Source organism: Oryzias latipes, chromosome 12 (assembly GCF_002234675.1).
Source record: "Oryzias latipes chromosome 12, ASM223467v1".
NCBI lineage: Eukaryota > Metazoa > Chordata > Actinopteri > Beloniformes > Adrianichthyidae > Oryzias > Oryzias latipes.
In genome coordinates, this window is record NC_019870.2 from 26,745,292 (window position 1) to 26,764,197 (window position 18,906).

General features: G+C 41.7%; 1 protein-coding gene across 1 annotated transcript in view; it reads right to left on the minus strand.

Annotated features, from left to right (window-relative positions):
* Positions 1 to 18,906, minus strand: part of arrdc1 (arrestin domain containing 1) — a 49,996-nt gene that overhangs the window by 30,166 nt on the left and 924 nt on the right. The gene's annotated exons all lie outside the window — the stretch shown is intronic.

An 18,906-nucleotide genomic window follows, 5' to 3' on the forward strand; every position in this document is an offset into this window, starting at 1 on the left:
CAAAATGACCCCATTTCCCTAGGTTACTAATTACACATAAAGCTTTCCCATTCCAAAACTAAACTAAGAAGGCTTTAACACTGAGGGAAGTTTACCTTTGATGGGAAATACAAACTCCATGTTATCTTATCTAAACTGCTGGGGATGATGGTGACTCTAGAGCTGAGCTACAATAACATCACCTTCCAGAGTTTACTTTTTCACAAACGTAGCTTGCAGATTCTGCACAACACGTCTGTTTAGAACTGAACAATTGAACCTCCGTAGTCATACCAGCAGCCTGAAAAAGGCAAGAGGAGCAGCTTATCCCTGTCTGCTTCAGTGGGGGGGTGTCTGAGGTTGTGTGGGATGACACATGCAAACACTGTTATCTGCAGCACATCCACATGCTTCAGTGTGAGCCCTGCAGGCCGGGGCTGAGATACACAGATGATTCTTTGATTCCACGGCTGGAAATTCAATCGTCATTGCAGCTGCAATATTTGGTACATGGAACAAAAAAAATGTACTAAGTAGTGCCGTCATTTGTGTGATTAATTAATCGTGACCTGTAATTAGTTAATGAATCTTTTTTGAAATAAAACATATTTGCTGTAAAAAGACTCATTTTTAGGTATTTTCATTTAATTTTGTGACACTAATAGATCAAAATACAACTAAAAAAGTGGATTTATGAAGTTTTCCTTTTTTAACCGAATTCCAACCTTTACTTTTACACCAGCAAGGGGGATACTTTTCAATCTTGATAATAATAAGGAAAGAAAACAAAACCAAACCAAACATCAGGTCAAGAGCGCTCAAAATCAAATCAGGATCAGAGCAGTCCAAAAAACATTTATTCTTATTAATACCATAAAACATATGTTGACATTATTCCACAGTTTACCATCTGATGTGATCAGCCCTCCACATAACCTATGAATCCATGACAACAGACACCACTTTATCCTTTACATAAAAGATAACAGTTGTGGCGTTATGGCATTCTTCCGGGGTTAAAAACTGTTAAAAACTACAAAGCTGCGTGCTACGTATATTTAATTGCGATTAGCGTGATAATTTGACACCCCCTTAAGAAAATAACCATTGTATAGGCAAATGGTGAGGAGTAACAAATAAAAAAGTGATGACAGGAAGTAAAAAAACGGATGTTTTTCTGAGTCATCTGTGCCTTTGTGTCTCTGAGCACAGAGAACAAAAAACGAATAGAAACATCTAAGAACATCAGCAATATACAACCTACAAGCAGGCTCCGCCCCCTCTGTTAGGCACCTATATAAGATACAATAAAATGGAAAATATTTTCAAAATATTTATTGTGTATGTTATATACAATAAAAATAAAAAGAGGGATTCCTTGTTTTCATTGATTAAGCAATTTTGCATGAAATAAGGGTTGGCCATTAAACTGGTCGGGGCTGAATTATTGGTTGATATATGTCATTTTTGCCAAAGTCATTTTTCATTAATGCACCTTGGAATGTCTGTCGGAAGTTTATGCACATTTGCATCACTAGATGTCAAGCGGTTAATTGATGCAGCTCAAAATGTTGACAGCCGAAACGTTTGATTGACAGATTGTGTGTAGCCAATGACAGCAGACCTTCTCGGGCCATCTTTTCCTGCTCTTCAATGTGTTATTGATGTATCAATTCAGTGACTTAAAAATAAACAATAAGCCCGCTTTTCAAGTTGTAGGGCTGTTGACTTCCAAAAACTTCACTCCTGATTGGTGGGAGCGGTTGGCGTTGTAACATTGACTCCGACTGACTTGGAACAATCGTTTACTGTCGCCGTCTGGTTCCAACATGGCGCCATTCGTATCGTGAAAAAATGGCGACTGAATTGACTTCATTTGGTTGGAGCAGAAAGATAGATAGATAGATAGATAGATATAAACTTTATTAATCTCCCAAAGGAGAAATTCAGGTGTCCGGTAGCAAAACACACAACCACACACAACAAACAACAGTAAAAAGACAGTTCACAAAATAATATCAGTTCATATCAGGCAGGTTCATTAAACAGCCTGATAGCTGTAGGGACAAATGAGTTCTTAAAGCGCTCTGTCCTGCAGCGCAGTGAAAGGAGTCTATTACTCCGTGTGCTCCTCTGACCTGACATCGTGTTGTGCAAAGGATGTCTGGGATTGTCCAGGATGCTCTGAGTCAAAGCCCTCATTCTCTTCTGCAGCACAGATCCCAGAGATTTCACCCTCCTCCCGATCACAGATGCACATCTCTTAATCAGTTTGTCCAATCGAGTGCAATCCCTCGTGGTCATACTGCCACCCCAGCAGACAACCCCATGGAAGACAGCACTCGCCACAACCGACTGATAAAAGAGGAGCAACATGTCAGTACATACATCAAAGGACCTCAGCTTTCTCAGAAAGAACAGTCTACTCTGCCCTTTCTTATACAGAGCATGAGCCTGCTCCGACCAGTCCAGTTTGTGGTCAAGGTGCACACCCAAGTATTTGTAGGAGTCAACCACCTCGATTCCCCCTCCATCAATGATCACTGGCTGGTGGGAGGACTTCCTACTAAAGTCAATAATCATCTCCTTGGTCTTTGATATGTTCAGCACAAGACCATTGTCCCAGCTCCAAGAGGTGAATCTGGTGATGAGCTCCCTGTACTCACTCTCATCCCCTCCCTTTACACACGCCACAATAGCAGTGTCGTCCGAATACTTCTGGACATGACAAGCTGCAGATGCATAATTAAAGTCACTGATGAAGAAACGTTAAACTCTACGGAAAAGCTACGGAACAAAGCCGTCACATGTTGCTGCTACATAAACACCATAAACACTCTTCTGAAATTCTGATTAACGTCTCGGCCTTCAACATCTTACACATTACCATACAGTGGCATTATTTACCGTCAGCAGAAAACGTAACAATGCCATACTCTGAACATTAGAAACAGCCCTGCTAGTTTTTAGCGTGTCCAACCATCTATCTCCACATTTCCTGGGCCCACAGTGGGGTTTCCTCCAGGTTTGACCTACGCCCAACATCTCACCAGTCTCTGGAAAGACCGCAGTCTTTTCAGTCCGTGGCCATAGATAAGAGTTGGAACAGAGATCAACCAGTAAATTCAGAACTTCATATTTAGACAACAGTACAGTCTGCATTACTCAAGGTGCCACACTGATCTGATAATTAATCTCCCATTCTGTCCTTCCTCACAACATTAAGGCCCCCGCCTTTTGTTGAGCCTTTAAAGAAGCAGAAGACTTTCTATCCACGTGTCAAGACCAATCTCTGACCAACATCTTTGCTTACTGACATTCAGGTTAATAGGAAAAGAAAAAGAAAAGCAGAAAGATGTTCTATGTTTTCAAAGAAGAAAGATGAAGGATTTATTGTTAGGTCAGAAGTCTTCCAGGACCTTAAAATAACAAACACCTCCTTAAGCTTTATCCTTAGATAAAAGTTGTGGCGTTATGGAAAGCTTTTGGTTTATGTCACTATTCTAAGATACAGGTAAAAAGTTTTAAATGTCTACTATAAATGTATAAAACTAATGTTTTTAATTTTTGCTAAATGTTCTAAGGAATAGAAATGGTTGTTAACCTTTGACTCCTTTGTTGAGCTTCAATCATTGACCATATGAGAACCTGCCTTAGTGACCCCTCCTCCCCCCTCATGTTCCATGTTGGAATTACCCGCTCATGCGGTAGGGGTGTGGCCTTCAAAACAGCTCACTTCCAATTGGCGAGTCATTGACATGGACTCAGACTGACTGGGACCAGTCACTGCTGACTGACATCGTCTGGCTCCAACCGTATCATGAAAAAATGCCGACTGAATTGACTTTGTTTTGTCTGAGCCGCAAGTAAAGAGGTGATGTCACACTCACTCGCTCCAGATCTCATTTACAGTCAATAGTCTCCATCTGAACTTTGCAGGTCTTTGCTCCTGGAAGATGATGATGATGATGATGATGATGATGATGATGATGCTCCACACATCCAGAGAGCAGAGCCAGATCTGAACCCCTGGTTTTGCCTAAAAGTAACTTAATAATACTAAAGAATAAAAAAAACACTTAACTTCACTACTTTTATACCACACTTTGGTATAAAACCACACAGAGACCCATGAAAGCAATCAGTCTGCTCCGGGGGGAGGAGGTGGGTGGTCCTTACTTCTACTTGGTAATGTGCATTCCGTTGTTTTAGCAGCCGGAGCGGCAGAGGTGTCCTGCCAGTTTCATCTAAAGTTTGGATCTTAAAGAACCAGAACTGAGAAAAGGTTTCCCACAGCAGCCGTGGCTTCATCCCAGTGTGGGTCAGCAGCGAAGACACGGATGTGACAGGCTGTCGGCAGGCCTCACGGGCACCGAAGGCTTCATGCATACCAGGATAATAAGGCACGGAGACTCCCACAGCAGTGATAAGACTGGGCTGCAGTCAGAGTGCATGTTTCAGCCGTGCTGCTGCAGTGCTAAGGGACAGTGATTCATCTGCAACATGTTGTCTGTTAGGTCCTCTTGGGGACCTAAAAGACAACACTCCGAAACCTGACGCTGCAGTTCCATCTACAAACACTTCAGACAATTAGTGCCTCTCCCTTTCCCAACATTTCCCGTCTGCCGCGGCTCTCAAATCGGCACCTGATCTTCCAGCGTAAGGGGAACCCTGCAGCCGCAGAGTTCACTCATTTCAGGTTACCAGAGGCGAACAGAAACAACATCTGAGCTGCTGATGCACACAAGAGTCGAAGCACAACACACAACCATTCAGCGCGTTTACATAAGAGGCTTATCCAGCAGCTGAAAACGCTGCAGTCGGCGCAGACACGGGAGGGTCAGCAGCTGCATCTGTTCCGGGGGAATGCACAGAAAATAACGTCTATCAGGGGTTCTCAAAGTGCGGCCAGGGGGCCAATGGCGGCCCACGGGAAGATTTTTTGTGGCCCTAAATAAAAGAGAGCCAGAGCAGGTTCATTTGAGGAAAAACGTTATGTTGGCGAGGAGAAAAGGCGCTTTCAAGCTAAGTGGACAAATGCTTACTTTACCTGATGGGCTGGATAAAGTCATGTGCCTGATTTGCAAACAGATAAATGCAAATGTTCAAAGGATTCAATAAAAATCATCACTATACTACAAATCATAAAACTATGACAAATTTACCGGCGAGGAGTGCAACAATAAACTCCAACAACTCCAACGAGGCTATGATAAGCTAATGTTTACAAAAATGGCCAAATCCAGTGAAGCTGTAACAGAAGCTAGCTACATTGTAGCTTTGGAAATGGCCCCCTGTAGCAAGCCCGTCAGTGATGGGGAGTTTGTAAAAAGAATGCATGCTGAAAGTAGCTGACGTTGTTTGTCCATCGCACAAAACATTTCTTTTTAAAGAAACAAGTGTGTCAAACGATACAATTACTAGAAGAGTAGAAGATCTGGGCAGCAACCTCCAACAGCAACTGGGAAAACAATCTGGAGGGATAAACTTTTTATGATTATCCATTTTTTTCACCAAAATTGGCCCCCTGTCTAATTTCCAGTAATTTGGCCCTCTGCTGCGAAACCTTTGAGAACCCCTGATCTAGATGTCTGTCTTTGTTCAGTTCTGACTTCTTTCCTCTTTGCTACTCTGATGACACAAAACAACTCTTCCAAAGCTCCTGTTGTTTGGTTATAGAGGAGTTTCTATTATACCTGATCAGAGACTAAACTTTCCTTATTAAATGTTACTTTTGGAAATCCTTTGTTTATTTATGAACTTAGCTTGAATACAATAGAACAGTTTCTCTGACAGAATCATTCATGAGGAGACTCTTCTGTTACCAAAGACATGAAGCTTCACAAGAAGCTTTTCATTCCATCCTGAACGGAAATCAGTCAAATTATAAACTTCAAAAATGCAGAATCACATTTAAATCACTTCACACCTTACGAATTTTTTACTGTTGTTTTTCATTTCCTTAGCATCAAAATTTAGAAAAGATTTTTTTACAGTGCATCCATAAACAGCGGTCTGGGAGGAGCAGAACTACTGAATGAGATGAGAATATTCAAGATCTTCGGAAGCGGTGAGTCATCGTTTCTGTGGAAATGAAACAGAAGCTACCGGGGAGTGTGTGTGTGTGTGTGTGTGTGTGCGTGTGTGTGTGTGTGTGTTGGCGGGGGGGGGGGGGGGGGGGGGTCAGATTTGCAGATGTCAGCCTGTGAGGAGGGAAAAACTCCAGCAGTGTTTCACTATACTATAGCTCAAAGGAGCCTGAGAGCAAAGACAACATCTGCATGGACTCCCCAGTGAGTCATACTCCTACCCTAAGCTCCCCTCCGCCACAGAGGAACGCCACCGCCACCGGAGCGAATCATTCCTCCCATCAGCCCTCAGCAGCTGCAGGTGCATACACTGCATGAAGTGGCTGGAACAGTTTATGTGAGGATCAGTCTGTCTTCGACCTTCACCGTCCAAAGACGGAGCAAGTTCAGCCCTCCATCAGAAACCTGCAGCCATACATCCCATTGACTGGGCTTTGTCCCAGTTCCTTCACTACTCACTGCACTTTATAGGGCGTTTGACATTTTGTAGTGCTGGGTGAATCTAAAGTTCCAGATTCTAGTGCCCTAGAAATTTCCCAGAAGTCTCTGCCAAATATAGACCACAATGCATTGCGTTTGAACAATTTGTGCAAAAAAGAAAAATGTGTTGAAAGGTATTTTTTTATGAACCATTCACGTTGTCATCTTCACAACAGTGTATTCATAAATAGTCGTAAAAATGCTTCTATTGATTAGATTTTCACAACTTCATATTCACTCTTTTAAAAAAAGGTTTAAAGTTATTCACATGCACTTACATGCCACCAGCACAAAGAGTGAAGGAAATTCATGCTGGCCACACGTAATACGTGCAGCAAAGCTGCGCATTGCCAGCTAAGTGCATCCGAGGTAGCGTGTTGTTGTTGGACGAACGTATTTAAAAGTAAACATTAAGTCCCATTAGCTGTTCCGAGAACACGCCTAGTTGTGTGAAATGTGTTCTTTACATTTGATCCATGACCTGCAGAAACAGCCGCGCTCAGGAACCCTTCTGTGGTTTAACCCCAACTATAACCGTTATCCTTACCTTAACCCTGCCTTACTGCCGTTTTTTAACAAGTTCTAATTTTTCATTATATTGTTTTCTTTATTGCGAGTTATTTAAGTTATAAACCATCCAGATGCCTAAAAACACTGTGGTCTCACATTGAACGTTCAAAACATTTCATAGACAGATTCCCCCAAACCCGTTTTCTAGTGGTTGTCTTAGAAATGTTGACTCAGTCTCTGCTTACTGACGTCGTCTGGCTCCAATATGGTGGCGTTTATAAATGGGAGCTGGATTGAGTTTATTTGGTGTAGCCCACAGCGAGTCATTTTCTATGGTTGATGTCACACTCACTCGCTCCAGATCTATTATACAGTCAATGTTTTATGTGAGGACCCTAACAGCAGTCTCAACAAACAAAGGATTCTAGGGTTAGGGTTAGGGTTTTACTTGTGGTAAACCAATATTTACCAAGTGAAACAGGTTTGAGGATAACTGGGTCATTAACCACTCAGCAGCTTTTACTTTATGGACTGAAGGAGTTCGCATCAGGTCATATTCATGACATTGAATTCAAGTTTAAGTGTTTTCTGAATAAAGAATTATTAAACAATAAACTGGTGGTGAGGGCAGATTTCTTTTCAACTTCCATCAGATCAGAAGGAACAAGAACACACAGGAGCACCACATCATTATGTCAGGAGATCCTTTCCTCGTCTCCAATTGTTCTTCACGTTTTTGACAGGAATGCCCCATAGAACAAGAAGAAGAGGAGAGCTTTTGTTTCGATTTCCTGTAAGCCACCAGCTTTTTTATTTATAAAAAGATAAGAAGACGGTAAATAAAGTAAAAAAAATAGGTGCTACATGGCCAATGACGTTAACTGGCTTCTTATCAACCACTAGAAAGAATTTTTCCATCATTATCAATCAACATTTCATACACAGCAGCTTTCTAGAGAGTGACGGATGGACAGAGTCGTCTTACGACAGATCTAAAATAAGCTGCTGCAGTCCGTGTTGACGTTGGAGGTCAAAAGACTGACACGACAAACACTTCTGACTGTGAGGGGAAGAGGCAGCCGAGACTTCCAGCAGCCTTCAGCAAGGACCGCACACTCTATCAGGGAGGTGCACATGGAGACAGTCAGACTGCCAGCCGGTCTCACCTCTGCACAAGTTTAGGACCTAATTGTCTTCTCCGAGGGGAATCTATCCCTGTTTTCGTGCTTTTCTGAGGCACGTGTTGCCAAAATAATAACTATGGACATGAAAAAAAGAAAGATTTAATGTTAAAATTGTTTGCTGAAGACAGTTTTCGCCCCCCAAACCCCTGCTTTGACTTTTTAAAATTCTTATTTTTTATGGAAGAATGGTTGGTACCCCTAAAGTCAATATGTTACCTGTGATTGGCTAATAAAGCCAAGCATTTAGAAATCCTGATCCATATTTTGATTTAAGAATTTATTCCTAAAATGCTTTTTTGGTTTAAATGCTTTATGGACGACCCCCCCCTCCCTTTCCCCAGTTCGTGCCACTGCCCACCCCAGCTCAGACCACGCCGTTGGGACTGTTGGGCAGCAATCAGAGGATGCAGCTATCAGCATGTTTCTGTGTAACACCATGACAAACCATCATACGGTCCTTCTCACGTATCCTTCAGTTTCCTGAAAGCTAGAAAAAAAAAACATGCAGCAGGAATGTTCTGAGGCCACCAGGAGCACAGACCACCACCAGGAAGGACAAGTGGTTCCTTAAATCCAGATTCTTTGTGTGCAGATCTATCATCATTCTGATGCTAAAGCTGAGCAGCTGGAGCTCAGCTTATTTACCTGTAATCATCTGAGCCTCACCCGTTTAAGCAGGAGGTGTGTGTGATTGGACCCGGTTATCGTCTCCAGCATGACCTCACTGCTCTGGGAAGCTGTGCCCTATGACGCCGTATCCCTCCTCCATGAAACAACAGTTGTTTACTGCGGTAATCCCAATGCAAAGGGATTGTCTTTGGTATGTCGCATCAGGTGAAACCTCACCTGTCATCTAAACTGGCTGTCAAACCCAAAATCATGGTCCATTTCATCCGCAGAAGCAGCTCACATCTGGGTCCAAACAGTCAAGGACAGCAGCTTGGAGGAGCCGCACAGCAGAACCTGACAGAGCAGCACAGATGTGTTCTTCTGATAGACCAAAGTAAAGAGAATGTCAGCTCTTATGAGCAATGGGAGACACTGCAAATGTAGAGTTCTGCCCTTTAGGGGGCGCTCCACTTAGAATGCAGTGCTATGTGAGAACCAGCTATAAAAAAAAGTTCCTTAAACCCAAAAACTTGTGAAAATACAGTACAGACCAAAAGTTTGGACACACCTTCACATTCAAAGAGTTTTCTTTATTTTCATGACTATGAAAATTGTAGATTCATACTGAAGTCATCAAAACTGTGAATTAACACATGTGGAATTATATACATAACAAAAAAGTGTGAAACAGCTGAAAATATGTCATACTGTAGGTTCTTCATAGTAGCCACCCTTTGCTTTGATAACTGCTTTGCACACTCTTAGCATTCTCTTGATGAGCTTCTATAGCAGGGGTGGGCAAACTGCGGTCCGCGGGCTGGATCCGGCCCACCTCCATGTTTGGTCCGGCCCACTGAACAATATCAGAGACCGATGTTTTTTTTGTTGTTTATTTTTAAATCTGGCCACACATTTTCTTCCCCCTTCTGCAGTCTGTGCTCCAACCTGAAACCCTCTAAAAATCTCTGTCAAACAGAACAGAAGACAGTCTTCCCTTTCTATGTAGCAGTTCCTCTTTCCCAGTTTAGCTTGTTCTTTTATTATACTCTTTTTAATTTATATCTTTTTACTTCTTATTATGTATACTGTATTTGTATCTTTTTTCTATGGACCACATCTGAGTCTGAAATAAAAGTGTGTTTTTTAGAGCATTTATGCTGCCTTTCTTAAACAGGGCACCCTGTTCTGTGTCCTGATTGGCTGGAGACCCTGTCAATCAATCTCCTGAGTCCGTGCCCTGTCTCTTGTACAGAGTTTCAGATCAGAAATCTGTGATCGATCAGACCCTGGACCTAATTTCTATGAAGGTTTGAGAATTTAAACAAGAGAAAAGAGTAAAAATGTTCATGTTTGTGTGAGAAAAGAGTATTTAGTCAGTGAGAAGTTTTACTGCCATAAACGTCTGTAATCATTCTCTGTGGATTTCACCGATCACGGTTATTTTTGGAACGTAGTTCCTGCAATAAACGAGGGAACTCTGTGCTGGTGAAAAGGTAACACAGATATATGCGTAGCTGCAGCAGAATACATAGAAATGTGCTTTTTTCATTATTACTGGATGAGGGCAGAACACAGCGCAGCTGTGCAAAACGTGAGACGATGTGTGATGAGCTTCAGCCCTCAAAGTCTTTATTAGGATTGTGACGGGAGATGATAGACTATTTATTGTTTTTTTTTTAAACGTTTCAGTATATTTTTCTTGAATTTTTGTCTTTGAAAATCATAATGTTATTTGGTCATTGCTTTATTTCATAAATAATGTTATTTATTATATTAAACGGATCATGAATGAATGAAACTTTATTCAAATAGCACTTTACAACTCCTTGAAGGTACCAAAGGGCTTCACAATAAAAAAATAATCTAAAATGGGAACAAAGGTTTTAAACTAAAAATTCTAGAATATTCTGTTTTATAAATATAATTTTCAATTCATATGTTTTCATCTACATTCCATGTTATATCATTCTCACCCCACGCATCTGCTCGTGGTCCGGCCCTTCTATCCAATTTTAGAACCCAATGTGGCCCACGACTTAAAATAATTGCCCACCCCTGGTCTAGAGGTAGTCACCTGAAATAGTCTTCTAACAGTCTTGAAGGAGTTCCCAGAATGCTTAGCACTTGTTGGCCCTTTTGTCTTCACTCTGCGGTCCAGGTCACCCCAAACCATCTGGATTGGGTTCAGGTCCGGTGACTGTGGAGGCCAGATCATCTGGTGCAGCCCCCCATCATCACCTTCTTGGTCAAATAGCCCCTTACATAGCCTGGAGGTGTGTTTGGGGTCATTGTCCTGTTGAAAAAGAAATGATGGTCCAACTAAACGCAAACCAGATGGAATAGAAGCCGCTGCAAGATGCTGTGGTAGCCATGCTGGTTCAGTGTGCCTTCAATTTGCAATAAATCCCCAACAGTGTCACCAGCAAAGCACCCCCACACCATCACACCTCCTCCTCCATGCTTCATGGTGGGAACCAGGCATGTAGAGTCCATCCGTTCACCTTTTCTGCGTCGCACAAAGACACGGTGGTTGGAACCAAAAATCTCACATTTGGACTCATCAGACCAAAGCACAGATTTCCACTGGTCTAATGTCCATTCCTTGTGTTCTTTAGTCCAAATAAGTCTCTTCTGCTTGTTGCCTTTCTTTAGCAGTGGTTTCCTAGCAGATATTCTAGCATGAAGGCCTGATCCACACAGTCTCCTTTGAACAGTTGTTGTAGAGATGTGTCTGCTGCTAGAACTCTGTGTGCCATTGACCTGCTCTCTAATCTGAGCTGCTGTTAACCTGCCATTTCTGAGGCTGCTGACTCAGATGAACTTATCCTCTGCAGCAGAGATGACTCTTGGTCTTCCTTTCCCGGGGAGGTCCACATGTGAGCCAGTTTCGTTGTAGCGCTTGATGGTTTTTGTGACTGTACTTGGGGACACTTTCAAAGTTTTCCCAATTTTTCGGACTGACTGACCTTCATTTCTTAAAGTAATGATGGCCACTTGTTTTTCTGTACTTAGATGCTTTTTTCTTGCCATTATACAAATTCTGACAGTTTATTCAGTGGGACTATCAGCTGTGTGTCCACCTTACTTCTGCACAACACAACTGACGGTGCCAACCCCATTTATAAGGCAAGAAATCACACTTATTCAACCTGACAGGGCACACCAGTGAAGTGGAAAACATTTTAGGTGACTACTTCTGGAAGCTCATCAAGAGAATGCCAAGAGTGTGCAAAGCAGCAATGAAAGCAAAAGGTGGCTACTTTGAAGAACCAAGAATATGACATATTTTCAGCTGTTTCACACTTTTTTGTTATGTATATAATTCCACATGTGTTAATTCATAGTTTTAATGCCTTCAGTGTGAATCTACAATTTTCATAGTCATAAAAATAAAGAAAACTCTTTGAATGTGACGGTGTGTCCAAACTTTTGGTCTGTACTGTGCGTGTGAACACAAGTGTAGCTGATGATGCGTGAGCCTCTGTGTTCAGACAGATATTTATCACATCAGATGTTTTTGTTTTGTTACAGAACCAGTTATTCTGAAAAGTCATTTGAACTCCATCATTCAGGGACGACCGCAGGTGAAGACTGGAACTTCTGCAGCACAGTTTGATCATTAGAGGTGAAGGTTCTTCTTTGCTGAAACCTTCAAGATCACTGATCTGAGGCCTGCAGTTTGAGTGGAAACCAGCAGCTGCTGAGCACACGCCCCTGGCCTCACCTTATCTTCAGGTGCTGATAATAAATTCTTTGATCACTGATTGCTGCCATGTGAACAAGCGAGGGCATGTTCAGTACAAACATGCAGTAATGTGCAGCAGAGGAGCAAGCCCACACTTCTGGCTGTGACGTAAAACCAAGACAAGGGTTCAATCAGACACACGTTAACAGTCTGGAACAAAGCCATGCACGTAGGTCATGTGACCAAGGACACAAGCGTATGTTGACCATCCAGTTCCTCTGTTGGTCCCGTCATTGTCTCGTCGGTGATGGGGCTGCAGAGCCTCGGAAATGTCATCTGTCAAGTCATCCTTTGGTGTACATCAGCAGTGCATGTCTATGGTGACGAAGCAAGGGCGCACCTTTCATGTGATGTCACTTGTTAACCTGTTCAGACATAGCGCCAACAAAGGACTGCAATTCCTTTTCCATTGGTTGTTAGCGTGAAGTGTCAGAGTTCACATCAGAACAAGAAAACATTCATTCAGATCAGACAGACAGATTTTTATCTGACTGAACAATCTAATGGTTACGGTGAAAATGGTCTCGACTCAAACTGGTTTCTAGTATGTCGGAGTTTATCCAATTTGGATCTGAGACAGTGAGTAAAATATAGTCTGACTTTAAACCGGTCCGTGATGACATGTAGGCGACACATTGAACAGCCCATTAGCATAGCTGGAAAAATAAAATCTTGATTTTTCCAAAAATAAATCGTCTAACAACAAATTTGAATTAATCGGTTACAACGATTTATCGCTCAAACCTAATCTCAGCATGAAAAAAAGACAGCGAACAAATAAAAAAAATCACAGATGATCCTCAGAGATTCTAAAGACAGCACACGCACAGCCTAGCTGCAGGGAAAGCTGAAGGTTGTTACTCACTCTTGACAGGGGAAATATGTGCGAGCTCCAGTGGGTTCACTCTCCTGATCGGATCAGAACCCCCACTTAAAATGTAGAACCAGGTCAAGACACCAGATGAGACAAAACAGTCAAAGCTCAGCGCAGATCTGAACTTGATCATTTTAGATCAAATAGGTTAGAAATTAAGGAATCATTTTGTTTTTGATAAAGGTTTATTAAATCTGCTGTGTAATGTAATTAACATGGTACACCTCATGGAAAAACAATCCAGTAGTTCATAGATTTCTGAAAGCAAACCTGATGAGTACGTAATTAACCTGTTCAGACTTAGAAAAGCTTTTGATTTCACTTCAGCAGAGGAGAATCAGTGAAGACGTCTTATTTGATGCTTGTTTGACAACAAATGTCTGAATGACTGTAGAGCCTTTCAGATATGTCAACGTTTAAAATAAGAAAACTTAGAGTATAAAGAATTCATTAAAAGGAAGTCTTGTGTTAAGTTTAAAATTGTTGTTAAAATTAGATAAATCAGACAGTTGTGTTCCTTTAAAACATAAATGTGAAAAAAAAAATTCTGTTGGTACAGCTACTCCATCATGCTAGCATACATGATCACGAATTTTCGTAATATTCTTAAAACCATGACTCACGATGATCAAATTGTCAAATATATTTAGCACAAAATCATTTTTCAGAACTTATTTCAGTAAACCTGTCAGAAATCAGAACTCTGTCTCCCCCTCTGCTCACCGGCGGGAGTCGTCTCCAGAGTACTAAAGCACTTCATCTCCCAGCAACCCCAGCATGCAGTTTCTGGATGCCACACACCTGACTCTCATTCACTCAATCAATCACAGTCTACTTAAGCACTGAATGCACTGAGCCTCACTCAGTGTGAAGTACTGTTTGTGCCACTCTGCCTGCAGTACTGAGCGCTGCTTTTGGACCAGATCTTCTGTTTCTGACTCTGTTTGCCTGTTTCCTGCCCCAACTCACACCTGGATCCTGATTTCCCTGCCTCTCCTCTGATGATCTTATGCCTGTTATCGACTCCTGATTTAGCTTTGTGGACTTTTAGCTGAGCTAATAAACGTGCTGCACTTGGATCCAGCCGTCTGCCTGTTCTTGTGACAAAACCGAGCTCTGGTCTAATTTTTTTATCAACAAAAAAAAATTAGAGAATTTTACTTTGACTTTATCTTTTGACTTTGATATTTACTTTTTTACATTCATTTTAATTTGGAGATTAATTTACTGCCATTTACAGTTGCCCATTTGGTTAATTTAGTAAATATAGCCAACATTATTCTGCATTTTAGACCAATAACTACATTGCCTTAAATGTATTTTTACTATAATCTACCATATGTTCCGCACTTACAGGTGCCCTTAAAAGTCCTAATTTTTTTTAGAGCTCTTTATAATCCCAAGCACCTTACATATGGAATAATTCTGGTTGTGTTTAATGATGAAGTGATTTTCAGAGTTAAATGGCACTTTGTCAAAATATCAGTGTTTTTTTTATGAAATGCAAGCAAGATTGGGTGTTATTGCAAATATGCTAACGCAGCTAACGTGTTGCGGTGTTGGACTGTGTTCTTTTACATGTTACTAACAAGGTTGCAGTTAGCGTAGACACAGTAAAGTTTGTTTTAGCGGTACCAGTCTGGTCTTTTTTTTATTTTTATTTGTAGCAAACAAGGTTGGGAGCTACAGGTACTGTGAATACGCTAACGGGGTTAATGTGTAGTGTGTTACAAATAAGTTCTAGAGTTAATGTGAATGCAGTTAATAAAGTCTGAGTGACACACTTATCTCTGACAGTGTCTTGCTTAATGTACCTTTTAGTTTGGTGCGTCTTATATATGATAAAGGTTGACATTCATTCATTAACGCAATGAATGTGTGCCCTATGGTGTGCCCTACAGTGCTGAAAATATAATATTAGATTAGATTAGATTAGATTAGATTAGATAGGACTTTATAGATCCCTCGAGGGAAATTGTGCTGTTACAGCAGCCAAACAAGAAATATGGTACGTTTATAAAGATTGTGAATCAGACGTCACAAATTGTTAAACTTGACTTTTCTGAAACAGATTCTGAATTTAAGAGTACTCAGATACTTATTACAGTTCTATGCATTGTGGTGTAGTGGTTAGCACTATTGCCTCACAGCAAGAAGCCCAATGATCAAATCCCGGTTGGGTCCTTAATGTGTGGAGTTTGCATGTTGTCCTTGTGCATGTGTGGGTTCTCTCCAGTTTCCTCCCACAATCCAAATAGATGCTTCGTAGGTTCAGTCACCCTGAAATGCTTTTTTTCTGAGAGTTAAATTCACATGTATGTAAATTTAGTTTCACTCCTAAAGTCTGTTGTTGTACTTCTGCTTCCTTTCTTCTTTTTTTTCACTTCTTTTGGTGTTTATCTGCATCGCCACAGTGAAGCCATCTCTGCAGACGAGCCTATCTCCATGCTCAGTCTGCAGGAAACCTCAGAAGCGAAGAAGTGTAAGCAAACTCATTGGGCTGTGCCCAGATCTGGATCAGACAGAGCACACCTAACCTCCTCTGAGCTGGGACCCGGTTCTGATTCTTGCAAGAAGGACTTCCCTGCCGAGAATGTAGCTGTGATTAGACGAGACTAATTCAGCAAATCGGTGTGCTTTGATTTCATTGTTAAAACCATCTTCTTCCAAAAGCTAATCAATCAAACTATGGTCTAATGGTCTCCATCATCAATAATAGAGTGAGGCTGAAAATAAGGCCTCAGCAATACGCAGTGCTGTGGAAACCAGAATTATTTGGAGTAATGCTCATCTAGATACACAACCAGCAGACTCACTGTGAGCAACATTTAAACCAAAACAGGCAGGTGGCCATTACGGTCTAAAGTCACATTCGGGGTACAGAAAGCAGTAAAGAGCTTCACGCTGTGCTGCAGCTTCATGCTGTTTGCATATTTCCTCTGGATGAATCCTTCTCTGACAGGAAGTGGGCGTGACCCGAGCACGAGGAGACACGAGGAGACCCGAAAGAAACGACTAAACTACAGACACGCCTCAGCTTCATTCAGCACGTACACAACCATTGTTGCTTTTAATTAACAAAAAGCAGCAACACACACCAATGCATTTACAGAACTGAGAAGATAATTGACACCAACCTTTCCACCAAACTCACACCTGCAGACCAGGGTGAGCCATAATGGGGAATTTATTCTTTGAAGGAATTGATACCAAAAGAAATTAATTTTTAATTCAATAAAAAGCAACAACACTTTCCCACAACACTGGAGGAACTTTAACTCGTCTTCTTAACTGTGTTTGAACCCCCTCCCCACTACCTAACCCCAAAAAGACTAGTGCGGGACTATCTAGTGCCCTGGATTTTATTGCAGTTCAGACACAACCTCATTACCTTTCCCCTCAAATGTCACCAATTTGCCAAAGTAAAACCCTAAATATGAGCCTTTAGCAGAGACGGATAAATAAAAAACGTACTTCCATACACTTTTTTCAAATGGCGCATCGTTCCAACACAGTGCATTGTGGTCTAGATTAGAGGATGAACTGGTTCCTCCGTCTGCTCCACTGCAGGGTCATGGTTGCAGTTTGTTTTAAACAGATGTTGCAGCGATTTGATGCTTATCTGCTCTCTGTTCTCCCACTGCTGCAGTTACTGACTTGGCGGTTTTGTCTTACACAGATCATCTGGTGTTTGTCTATTTTCTGTCTTCTCAAATCCCAGCAGATTGATATTTCTATTTGTTGGCATAAATAAAAAATCACAAAAGTATTAAAAAAAACTTCCTGTTTAGTTACCAGGTTTATTTTCAGAAAGCATAAAAATCATTGGAATACACTATGATGGGAGTAAAACCTTGGATTTAGATAGTTAATAAGGACTTTATTTAAAATATTATTTGAAATAAATGTTTGGGTTTTGTTTTTCCAAATGAAATGTAGCCACGACGGGGCCCAAGCCAGGGTCCCATTGTGCTGGTCCCAAGCCCGGATAAAGACAGAGGGTTGTGTCAGGAACAGAATCTGATGTAAAGTCTTTGCCAAACCAAATATGCGAATCAGACCTATGATATCCATAACATTAAACAGCTGGTTGATGAGTATTCTGCATTATTGAAAAAAAATAACAATAAATCCTTTTCTGAGAAAAGACTCCTAGTTTCTGTCTTAAATGCAGATTTATTTTTATTTTGAAGTTGAAGGCTCTTCCTCTGTTTCCCCACTGGAACTTTCCAAATACGTTTTTTGGTTATTTTGCTAGCTTGGAGTTTCAATTTAGCGGCAGCCGCTTTAGGGTTTTGTACACGTGACCGAGTCAAAATCCAGAACATCCAACTCAAGAACGAGTTGGATGTGGTGGAGAGAACCCAGTAGTGTTCCAAAATAAAACTTCCTTCAGAATCAGATTATAAATAAAATGAGGGGGGGGGGGGGGTAGGTTGTGCTTTTACCAACTGTCCCTCGGACCGGTACTGGTCCACAGCCCAGGGACCACTGGATTAGCCGACAACAGTGATCTTTGGTATCCATGTGCGGCTTGAGTAAGATTCTCTTCAATCTTTTGTTCAAATCAAGCAGCTTTAGCTGCTATAACTGAAGTAAATCATTCTTTTGGGGGTCTTTTCCATGTTGCCACAGCACATCAAATGCATCAGTTTTAGATCAACTCCTCCTGCAGTGAACGGAGTGGTGGGCCTCAGATCAGGTCGTAACAGACGATCCCTCTGCAGTTCGGGACTTTCCGCCATGAAGAAAAGCTCCATCATTGGATTTCCGTCCCTGCAGTCCCCGTTGGTGGCAGGGGCTTTGTACCTGCCTGCCACTGAGGGGCGCCTCAGTCTGACCAGGGTCACCTCACACAATGGACCCTCTGTTTCCTCCAACCTGCTATCCTCCTTATGACTACAGGTTTGGGAGAAAGATCTTAAAAAGGAATCCGATGTCTTAGAAAGCTCACTCTGTCTGTTCTATATTTCCGGGTTTTGATTTCAAATAATTATTGTGTCAGAATCAGGCAAATGCATCAAACTGAGTAAAAAGCAGTTAGGTAACCTCCTAGGATGGGGGGTTAAAAGACACCTGCAGACTGAGCTTCAGGTTCAGCTTGAGTCACATCGTCTCTGTCCTCAAACAATTTTTGGGGAAATCTCTGCCTCCCATCTGTCAGGCATGGTGGTGGAGTGCTGGTCATATGGGCTTGTCTCTGAATGCCAAAAAGTTACAATGTGGAGCTGGTATTTTAAAGAGCATCACGCAGCCCAACACAGAAGAGCACAAAGAGGAGAGCCGATCATAAACCAACAAAAAACTATCAGACAGACAGACAGACCCTCCGCCTGTAGGAAGTGCGCACGGACTCGTTCTTTTACACTACATGAACCGAGTTTCCCCTTGAACCCAGAATTCAGAAGTTCCGGTGTCCTTACCCCCCCCCCCCCC